Source organism: Suncus etruscus, chromosome 2 (assembly GCF_024139225.1).
Source record: "Suncus etruscus isolate mSunEtr1 chromosome 2, mSunEtr1.pri.cur, whole genome shotgun sequence".
NCBI lineage: Eukaryota > Metazoa > Chordata > Mammalia > Eulipotyphla > Soricidae > Suncus > Suncus etruscus.
In genome coordinates this window covers 111,142,931-111,155,188 of record NC_064849.1, presented here as the reverse complement: position 1 = coordinate 111,155,188, position 12,258 = coordinate 111,142,931, and the positions used below count along the sequence as shown (strand labels likewise).

The following is a 12,258-nucleotide window of genomic DNA, read 5'->3' as shown; positions in this document are numbered from 1 at the left end:
GGAATATATTGAATTAAATAAATAATAGATTGTTCACTGTTAAAGTAAAGCTTTATCATGGATTATAAATAATCATATTTTATTCTTATTTATTTTATGGAACAAGAAGTTCAGTGTCTGTTTGCTTTGAAGAAAACAGTACCACTCTCTATTAGTTATAAGCTTTTTAGCATTCTTTCTTATAGGTCACAGACTATTCTAGCAGAAACTTGCTAGCTTTGAGGTTGGAAAATGAGGGAACAGTATTCATCAGCTCAATTATGAATTATTTCAAAGGTCAGAACCAAAAGCACAAACTACACTAGTGCCTTTCAGAGAATGGAAAGTGATGAACATCTATTTGATGAAATCGATATTGCAATGAGAAAAGCAAAAGTAGCTAAACAACTGTAAAAAATAATTTTAGAATAGACACAAAAATGATAAGGAATAAGTAATGTATTTCATATTTTCATGATTGTATATATTTTAAAATATTGCAGCTCAAAATGATGAGAGAATATAGTTGGCATAGCTATTTGTTTATTTTTTACTTCACGTTAAGCATATCAAACTAAAATTGAAAGTTAAGTTTATTCACATTCAAGATCATTTTTATTCATTCTAACTTCACTATTTTGCTTTTCTAAAACAGGTCAAAGTTGGAAGTTGTACTTTTGTTTTAACTTAACATTCACTCCCTAGTGATTATTTGTTGAGATAAAGAGAGAAAGAGAGAGACAAAGAGAGAGAGAGAGTTGTTGTTTTGCTTTTTTTTGTTTGTTTGTTTGCAGCTACTTCACCTACTGCATAGCCCAAAACTGAGAACTGTAGTAATAAAGCATCTCGGCATTGCATGAAGTTTTGGCCCAAGAAGTTGTAACACTTCCCATCCTAGTTATAAACTAAAGTCTCTGATCCTTTGTTATTCTTTGTACTCCTGTGAAACAAACAAAACTTGAATAGTTTTTTATTTCAAAAACTCCCAAATAGATTAATTCCATTTATTTTCTGTATTGTTGACTTTTGTGAGGGAGAATGATAATATCTCATTCGATGGTACTCAGGAATAATGTTTAAGGGACTATTCATGATGGCATTCAAGGGACCATGCTATGTAAGGAATAGAACCCAGTTCTAATCCATATAAAGCATGTACTCCAGTTCTTTTATCTATTTCCCAATCTCTCAATTTTCTGTTTTAAGTCATAATATTGAGTATACAAAAAGTCTTTTAATGCTTTCAATTTACATCTTCTTAATGTTTAATAATGGTAGTAATTTTATTACATACTCGTGTGTCATTTATGGTTTATTTTGTATGGAAATATTTATTTTAATCATTTGCTAATTGTGTGTGTCTGTGTGTGTTAAGGGACCATGACTAGGATCTTGACATCATGCAAGACATGCTTTAGAGAGATTCTTTAACTTATTCACTGCTCCATTTCCAGTGACTGGCCCAGTTCCATGGTTAATGGGGAGATCACTATTTTACTTATCTTCATAAAATATTAACAGTCATAGGAAACTAGTTAGTATATGTTCTTAAACATAAAATATATGTTCCTGTTTAGGAAACTGCTCTTCTTTTTCAAAATTATGTCCTGAACTTGGATAGCTGTATTATAAATGAAATAGATTGAACATTTTCTTTATATCCAAGTTGGATGTTAACAATATATGATATTTTAACATATATATTTTAACATATATATTAACATATCAATATGATTAAATGAAATATGAAATTGTCCTTTCAGTTCATAATCCACATCTCCACACTGTTTTACAATAAACTTAAGTCCACAGATCTATCACCTTGAACTAATTTTGATCTCATTTTTTATTTTTGATTTGACCCTAACTTCACCCCTGATTTTGAGACCTTAAGTGGGAGAAATTTGGCATGGCTCCTTGCTATATTTGGCCTTTTGAAAGTTGAGACTTCCTTGGGACTTCCTTTCTCTTTTTCTCTCTAGCTCCTCTAATAAAACAAGCACTCATTTGTTAACAACCATCTCTATATTCGCTACTCATCTTTAGCATCTAATTCAAAGACACCCAAATACACCTGGACTTTTCTGGGCACTGGACATAGAGTGGTGAAAAGAGAGAATCTATCCTTGTTAAATATCATCTTGCATTGCTGAACTTTTCAAGACATTAAAGAGTAAGCTTTTGTTGCCTAAATGTCCATGTTAACTTCTTTTTCCTACGAAACTATTATGATGACTTTAATAATGCACCAATTGAGACTCAAGTGTAAATCTCTTTGGTACTTAGAAACCCTGATACCTGAGTGTACAAAAGTATGGAATCAAGTTTAATCCATAATATTATTCCAGTATCCCTATAGTTAAAGCTTGTTTGTTTGCTTACTTGTTTTCTAAAAATCTAATAAATATATACACATAGGTTAAAAATGTAGAGCTAAAATCTTCTTGTGTAACTATGGGCCTTCTACATACTCTACTACACATTCCAGAGAAAACAGCTTTCAACTCAATAACATTTTACTCTTTGGTATTTCCTCCAAGGTTATAAATAAGAATAACTGATGTTTTTGATAATTCAATTTTAGGCATGACTTATTGACTTCCTGTTGTAGAATTTGAAAATTTCATCTTTCCCACCCTTCCCTTGTCATCATCATCCTCAGTTCTCTCTTCAGCATTCCACATTTGGTTAAACAGACAAGTAACATTATCATGCTTATGTAAATGAGCACTACAATTCCAAGTTTCTTTCTCAGTTTCTTTTCCTCTAACCATAATTGCCTCTTTGAAATATCCCTCTGTTTAGTACATGAACTTTGAATTATCTCCCACTTTCAGCTTGATTTTTCCCCAAGGTCCTGCATTTATCTGGTAGCATCATTAGTTTTTCTTACATGAGAATTTTAAAGAGGTTGAGGAAATAAAAGAGAGTTTGCATGTACTGAAGCCCCTAATTCTCCTCAACAAATTATACATTTTTCTCTTATACAGTAAGACTAGCATAGTCGTCTCTACACATTCACTCAGGGAATAGATTCATTAATTATCATATTCAACATATAATATATCATATTTTCTTTCTTCATATTTTTTGCTCATTTCTCCTACTTCCCCAATCTCTTTCATTTTATCAGTGGTCCTTAGAGTGAGTAAAAGAGATAAATGGATATATGAAAGATTCTTACATGGAGACATTATATTTACTATAATAGAAAATTAGAGACTACCATTTATGGCCATAATTTCCCTTAGCTTAATACCTGTACCAGAAAAATGAAATTATATGAATTGTTAAACAGAACGTATATTCCAAAGAAAAGAAAAGCATTCAGTTTAGAGAGCTAATAGGTTAATTTGTATGCCCTCTTTATTTTCATGATGGCCTTAATTACATTACCAGTGAACTAGTAAATGAAGGTCTAATTTTAGTCCAGTTATCAGAAGACCAGAGAGATGGAGTCTAATCTAATCTTAAGCAAAATTAAAAAATATTGGAGTGCCTGGGGTTCAATTCCTGGCATCCATATAGTCCCCTTCTGGGCACAGAATCAGGAGTAACCCCTGAACACTGCCAAGTTGGCCCCAAAACCATTTATAGATATATGTACATGTATATATATATACATATGTATGTATATGTATATATACATATGTATGTATATATGTAAAGGGGAGAAAATTTCAGCACTATTGGGGAGAAAATTCAGTATCCTGGGTTGATACCCCAGTTCTTATATTTTTTAATTTAATGGATTTTTTTGGCGTATGCTTTATATAAAAGGAGCACTGTAAAATAAATTATTACACAAAAAATTAATCTTATGACAGGTTAGATCTAGATATTGAATTCATAAAATTTAATAGAAAAGAATCACATTCAAGATCACAATTATTATTGATCAGACTATTTTGAGATAAATTAGCTTCTAGAGGACAAGGATAGTAACTTTTTTGTTCCTAGTATAGGATTTAGCACATACTATTTTTTTTTACATAGTATTTTAAAAAGCTACCAAAATACTCTACCATTGGCATTGCCTGATCTATTTCAGCTACGAGGTCACAGCTTATGGTTGTTCTCTAGTGAACCCTGATTTTGCTTCCAAGAGAGCAAGATTCTATCACCTACAATTTTTCTTGCTTTATTTATAAAAAGGAATGAAAAGATACAAAATATTTATATAATAATATTCTGTCATAAATGCATCGTATCTGAGAATAAAAGCATGTACTTCTCACTAGAATATAATAGTGTATAAGTCAGACATAGGATCTTATACAACTAGTTGAAAACAATAATATAGAGTTGACACTCAACAAATACTTTCTAATTTTCAAGATGTCCTTGGTATTACAGAAGTTACAGCTATATAAAAACCTCTGAAAACATAATAGCCACTTATGATCAATAATAAGTACTGAGGAAAATAGAGATTTTTAGAGGTATTTAATCTAGATTTAGAGAATCTTGAAACATCTATGTAAAAATTAATGTTCAAGTTTAAGCTGAATGGATCTTAACAATGTGGGCAAAGATTGAAAAATTGCTGGTTGGGTGATCTATCAGGCAGGATGGAAGAGCATGACTGAAAATTTAGAAGGGAAGAAGAATTTGCAAAGACATTCACTATAATTGACTTCATGGCAGAATGAGTGTAGCAGAGAAAACCACAAATGGGACAATAAAAGAGAGTATAATATCCTCACTTAAGCATTATAATTTTCTTTAATTGTTAAAGAAATTTAAAGAATTTAAATTAAAGAATTAAGTTAAAGAGTTAAGTTAAAGAATTATAGAACCTACTATGACATTTAATTTAAAGTTCTCAAAGAAACTTTTATTCTGTTAAAATGGAAAGGCTGAGGGGTAAAAAAAAATCACCTCCTTCATATATTGCCATATTGCACATATATTGGTGAAGACAACCAAAACTACTTACCTAAACCAAAATAACTCTCTGTATTTTTTCTACCTTTAGTTTCTTTATAGAGTTCATGAACAATTGTAACCTGATATTCATTATGGTATAAACTATTATTCAATGCTCCTAGAGTCAAAGAGTATCATAGTGATTACTCAAGCTCAAAATATTGTTTTGTTTTGCTTCAAATGTCTCTAATATCTGTGGACAATTTTCCTAATTTTAAGGAGTTTGAGAATTTGTCGCAAGAATCAGGTTGGTTTAAAGTTAATATTTAAATCATATATATGCATATTAAAATAAGGTAATGTTATAAGCTGATACTTATTCTTTTTCAGACTCACAAAAATTTATGGCAGATGTTTTTTACTCCTCTCGTTAAGATAAAGAAAAATGCAGAAGTGCACTAGTAAAACTGAACACAGTGATAAAAAATAAAAACTTTTGAGGCTGGAGCGATGGCGCAGCGTAGGGCATTTGCCTTGCACACAGCTGACCCAGGATGGACCACGGATCGAACCCCTAGTATCTCAAATGGTCCCCCAAGCCAGGAGTGCTTTCTGAGTGCATAGCCAGGAGTTACCCCTGAGCGTCACCAGGTGTGCCCCCCAAAAAAAACCAACAACAAAAAAACCCTCATGAGCTTCTTTGTGTATTTGTTTCTCTCTGTGCCTCAACATTTATTTTCTAGTGCTGGAACAACATTATCTATCTTTTTTCACACAGCAAAAACTAGTGTGTATCAGTGCCTGATTGGATAACTTTATTAGCCTAAGGTCACCTTTCTTTTATCTCTGTTCCCTGGTAATTGAATCCAGTGATAGAAGATGCCAAGACTAGCTTGACAATCAGATGGAATTAGGTTTGAATCTTCATTTTATTATTTAATTAGTATTTCATATAGGATACACTCTTCATTTTCTTAGTGTTACTGTCCTCATTTATAAAAATGGAGATAATGTGCAATGCATTAGATTGCTACAATAATGATATGTGGTGATATGAGTTGAGGGTTAAGCACAATTCCTGACACATTTAATGTTAAATTTAATTTAAAGCAGACACTGCTATAGCTGCAAGTTAAATATGTGTTGGCATTTTGCCATTATGAAAACTAAGTCTGGACTTAGCAACTAGCCAGCACTCCAGGCTAGATAGATGCATGTAAATCACATGCAGATGTGCCCTTCCTTCCCCCGGGAAAAGCTAAAAGACAGCTGCTTCCTGTAATCAGTGAAAAAATGTCACAGAGATGGAGGAAGCAATGATCTTTGTAGGATCTGAAATATTTTTATATGTCATTGAGTCTTGACTTTCTCATCTATACAATTAATATGTTACATTAAGGAACTTCAAGTAGTTTCAATTTCATATTTCTAAATTTCAAAAGATATTTTAGTCATATTTTTGTATTACTAAGGACCAAAGCATTAAATATTAATGCATATGTAAAACACAATTTGAGTCCAATGTGTGAGATACATTTATAAAAAAAAATCTGTCATTTGTAAAGCATATAGAATAATCCATGTTTAATAATTTTTCCATGTTACCTAAAACTTAAATCATAATTACCATAGAATATTGACAAATATACACTATTTACTCATATTTTATGATACCTTGACTTTACCTTTTCCCTATATTGGTATAAATGTGCCATACTCATTTTCCCTTTGTCTTTGAACCACACCTAATGACCTTTGGGTGTTACTAGTTGCTTAGAATAATGCTTCCAGCAGTCACCTAGGAACCATATATAGTGCTAGGGATTGAACCCCAAACTATTTCATGTAAAGTGCATGCTCCCACTTTTTACCGTATTTCCAAAGTCATAATTTTTATATGCATAAGTAACTGTTCCAAATTTATATCCTATATGGATTTTCTTTTAGCATCATATATAGTATATAGGATCTCTTAGACATACTTTTAGCTCCCAATTTAAATTTCAATTTATATTTGTATTTCCATAGCCAATATTTTTAACTCTCAAGAGACATGCTCTAGTTCCAAAAAGTGCCAATCAAATCAAGCTGAAATATTTAACTGATTACTAGTAAGAAGAGGTGATTTATTTTTTAATTTATTCTGATTGATTTTTTTGCATTTATTTTATCAAGTTCTTTTTATATATTTTCTCATTTATATGATGACTTTTTTCACTGGAAAATATCTTCATTTCTATAGTACTCTAAAGCTACAGTGGTATGTGAAATGATGGCATATGACATTAATATTTTTGGTATGAATGATATACTCTTAGTGAGTAAAATGTATAAAGGTAACTAAGCAGGATATGCATATAGGCCTACATTTGTAATAGAAAAATTGAAAAATGCATCATTGTACTGCTGGCTATAATTTTATGTAACATTGAATAGTTAAAAAATACCCTATGTAAGACATATACATATAAAAGAACATATATACAAAGTGTCTGACAATTCTAATAAAAGAAATTTAAAAATACTTATCTTCTAAATAATTTAATTTAATTTTGCTAATTTGGTATCCTTTTATTAAAATACAAATCAAAACTGGCAAATACAAATAAATTAAGTTGATTGTGGAAGAGAGAAACCTCAATTTATGCGAACAGCCATTCTTTGGAAGCTGAGTTACAATTTTTCTCAAAGATCAATGTCAACAGTCTTCCCACATTTGTAAATATATCTACTGGAAGTCTCATTTCTTGGTGAATCTGTGTATCCAATGGCTTTAGTGGTCTGACATCTATCAAGAAAACTATTGGAAAGTGATTGGAAACCATAGAGTAGAAAGAAGCTCTATACTGAGTATAGCCATACTCAGAGTGGGTATAGAATGAAGATGGAAAGAAATCTAGTTGCAGGATTTTTTATGAAAGAGAACTTAAAAGCAGTTTATGGATTTTGGAATGTGTTGCAGGAAAGACTATTATAGGTATTTAAGACCAAAAGTTTATTACAGCAAAGCAGAATAATGAGACTAGGTAAAACTAATGATCAAAATGGGGAAATGGAAATTGAGTAAGAGAAAAGAAAAAGCTCAGTGAAAAACAGGAGTCAACAAATCAGTTATAAAATATTATCAGACATAGACCCAAAAGATAAGAGCGTTTAATACCAAGGCACCAGGAAATCTCTTTTTTGCAGACAATACATGATGTAATGTGTAGGGCAAGAACATCTCAGGGTTTTGAGAGTGAAGACTAGTGCCCTCTTCAACAAATCACCATTCAGACTCCAAGAATGAGGTACCAATAATTAAGTCAGAGAATTCGCCTAAGATGTGCAAATAGTTATTCATAATTAAAATATGCTACATGGCTCGATCCCCGGCATCCCATATGATCCCCCAAGCCTGCGCCAGGAGTGATTATGAGCGCAGAGCCAAGAGTAATCCCAGAGTGCTGCTGAGTGTGGTTTCCCCCAAAATGAATTGGCACTTCCTTAAAGAAGACATATATGAGTAACAGATATGTGAAAACATGCTCTTTGTCTATATGAGAACATGTTTTAAGTCACTAAGCATCAGGAGAATGCAAACAAAAACAATGATAAATTATCACATCAATGAGAATAGTGCACATTTTAAAGAACAGAAAGAATCAGTTTGGGCTTTAACATGGGGAAAAGGAGTCCCCATTTGTGAGAATTGGAATGTGTTGGTGGAAATTTTGAGTGGTTCTGAATTTCTGGAAAATAAAATAATCTAGACGCTCCTCAGAATCAAAACAAAACAAAACAACAACAACAAAAGAAACCTAAAAGACTACAAATTGAGGGGCCAGAAAGATAATATAACATCTAAGATGCTTGCCTTGCATGTATTTAATCAAGGTCCAATTCCTAGCATCACATATTGCCAGAAGAAAGACCTAAGCACATCTAGGAGTGGTGAATCCCCCAATTACAAAAGAGATTCTATTCAACTTATCACTTATCAATACAATTTGTGGGAACTACACCCAAGGTTTCCAAAACACTTTTTAAAAAGACATTTGGGCTTCCTATGGTCATTGTAGCATTATTCACAACAGCCAAAATCTGAAAACAACCCCAGTGTTCATGAACAAATGACTAGGTAAAGAAACTGGTATGTATACATAAATCCTATTAGCAGATATATACATATGTATATATGTATATATAGCATATATATAAAAGTACTACTCAGTTATATGGACAATTGACCATAGATCTGGATGGTATTATGCTGATTGAATTTAGGCAGAAGTTGGAATATAAGTAACATAGTAAGGGAATAACAGATTATCAAAGACAACAGAACCTGTAAACTGATCTACAAAACTGAAATTTCCAAGGGCATATGTGGGATGTATGGATAGGAGAGAATCTCTTGAAAGTGGTGGAGAGAAATGGACATTATGGTGAAGGGTGTGGTTTTGGAACATTCTAAGCAAGAAACCCTATAGTAAACAGTATTATAAATCACGGTGATCAAATTTAAAAAAAATTAGGTGGTGGTGGTGGTGGTTGTATTACTAGAACTCATTAGTATATAGGAAAATACTTACTGAGGGATTATGATATTCTAAATTCCTAGTGATTATAAGGCACTCTGAATTTAATAGTGTCTCTAGTTGACAAGTGTAATAGCTTTTGGTGGCTCACTTTGATTCTCATGCTATGGAGAAAAGGACCAAAACTGGGGTAACTTTAACTGCTGTACTGTTTTTGGCCCCAAGGAACACGTTTTCTTGTGTTTTCTTAGAGACAATATAAGCTTGGACAATTGCAGTCAACCTGTGAAGACTCACAGGTTCAACTTAAAGATTATTTTGCTATTTCACTGTTTTGAAATTTTACATTTTTTCTTTTCATATTTTTCCATTTGTCTGTGAGAAAAAGACTATGTTGTAGCCTTGTAAGGTTATGAGGTGAAAAGTCAGAAATAAACTTTATCTGTAACATGCTAACATATTAGAAAAAAGAGAGTGCATGTTTTTAAAGTTGCTATTATGTACACATGTTTACAAAAAGTTGTGGTATAGGACCAAAAAACAAGGAAGTCCATTTTAAGGTAGGGTAGGTAATAGACTAACGGGTAGGCTGATCACAGAATGATCAATACATCTACTCAGGGGATGATAGCTTGAGATACACTTCCTATGTTACTAAAAATGTAAATTTTTGATTAAGGTTTCTGCCCTTCTATTCATAAAAAAAAAGACAGGGTGGGGGCTTTCTCAACATTTTCTAACTAGACTAAATTTTAACCTAAATTCAACTCCTAATTTATTTAGTCCAGCTTCAATGCTTTTGTTTTGTATTTTTATTTCCTTGATTCTTTTCTTTGATACTCCCTTTTGGTAATTTCACTATGGTATTTTACTATGTTTAATTCAGAAATAAATAATTAATATTTGCTTGCAATGATTGTTTCTTAACATTATAGTGTCCTTACCTTATCCCTGTTTGTTTCCTTTGTGCATTTGAGACTATTTCTTCAATGTAATCTGTGTTTTCTCAATGCAGTGTCTTTAAAATCTTCCTCCAGGGTAATTGTGTCTTTTATCCCATATGGGCTTCTGGCTTCTGCTGAAGGATGGAACCTGCTTTTGTTTCTGTTTCCTTTCAAATTGGGAGATAAGATGATGAGGAGAGACAGCAGCAGATCCAGATGGGAGAGGCTCTGCTTCCGATTCTACAAATACTGGATTTTCTCACACTTTCACTCTCACACATGGCTTCATGGTTCTTGTGGATCCTTCTAGAAAAGCTATATATCAGAAACACAGACTCAACAACACTGAAACATGAGACCTAAGATGAAACCACTGAACATTAAAGGGTAGTAAAGCTATATATCCAAAACACAGACTCAACAACACTGAAACATGAGACCTAAGATGAAACAACTGCATATTAAGATGTCTGTCAAAGAAGCACAAAAGGGGATGAGAGTATCGGAGCAATGATTATGGGACTTGAAACTGTTGGTAGTATTGGTTGAATTAAAATATTATATGCCTAATATTTAACTCTTGATATCTTTAACCATGTTCTTTAATTAAATACATTTTAAGTCTCTTATTTCCTAGTTTTCTTTTCTTTTCTTTTCTTTTTTTTTTTTAAGCCTACAGCATCTGGTATTCCCAGGTGGTCTCCCATCCAAGTACTAACCAGGCCCGACCCTGCTTAGCTTCCGCGATCAGACGAGGTTGGGTGTGTTCAGGGTGATATGGCCGTAGACTTATTTTCATTCTTAAAATAGTTTTTAATATTGACATTTGTCAGATGAAAAACATTTTTATCAATTTATTTAAACACTGGCTATGATATTGTTCATAGTACAGTTTTTTCCACAGTTATGAAGTTGTTCATGATTACATTTCAGTCATACGATGTACAACACATTTTATCATTGCACATTCTCATCCACAAAAATTCTCTGTTTCTCTCACACCATCTTCCCTGCTACCTCTAGGACAAGTTGTTTTTCTTGTTTTTACTTGCTCTCTCTCTCTCTCTTTCTCTCTCTCTCTCTTTCCCATTTATTTCTTTTGGACAATGTGGTTTGCACTATTGTTATGAAGGGGTATTATATGAAAGGGGAGAAGCCCTTTCAGCATTCTGTTTTGTCTAGACTAGAGTGATCATTTCCAGCTATCATTGTCATAGTGGTCCCTTCTTTGCCCTAACGATATTCCCCTGCTCTTTGAGGAAAGTTTCCTACCATGGACTGATCCTCCTGGATATCTCTGGACATTATTAACATAGTATATTTTTATATATCTCACAAATGAGTGTGATTACTCTATGTCTATCCTTCTCCCATTGAGTCAGTTTGTTCAGCATAAAACTCTCCATATCCATCCAGGTATAAGCAAATTTCATGAAAAAAAAAATATTATTCTTACCATATTTCCACAGAATTTTTGATGACAAAGTCATCTGAAAGAAGGATTTATTAGTAGTTAGAAATTCTGAGCCCTTGGCTTTCAAATCCTTGGTAACACATATTCCATAAAAATTCTTATCATTTTATTGCTTGAAGTTTGTCCACAACTTTAATGAAAACATATACTTGAAGAAATTCTGAACATGACTTTTATTTTCTTGATTGGGTTCAAGTAACTACCTTATCAATGAAAAGGAACTAAATATAATTTTTTGTTTGTTTTTGGGCCACACTCGGTGGCATTCAGGGCTTACTCCTGGCTCTGCACTCAGAACTCACTCCTGGCAAGCACAGGGGAACATATGGTATGCCTGGATTTAAACCATCATATCTCCTGAATTGGCTGGGTGCAAGGCAAAAGCCTTACCACTGTGTCATCGCTCCAGCCCCCTATATATAAAATTAATGAAGTTAAAGAATTCTCAAAGTTCATTACATTTGATTTTAAG

General features: G+C 32.6%; 2 pseudogenes; one reads left to right on the top strand and one right to left on the bottom strand.

Annotated features, from left to right (window-relative positions):
* Window positions 1–12,258, top strand: part of LOC126001842 (beta-catenin-like protein 1) — a 74,687-nt pseudogene that overhangs the window by 38,271 nt on the left and 24,158 nt on the right.
* Window positions 10,983–11,101, bottom strand: LOC126002814 (uncharacterized; annotated as a pseudogene).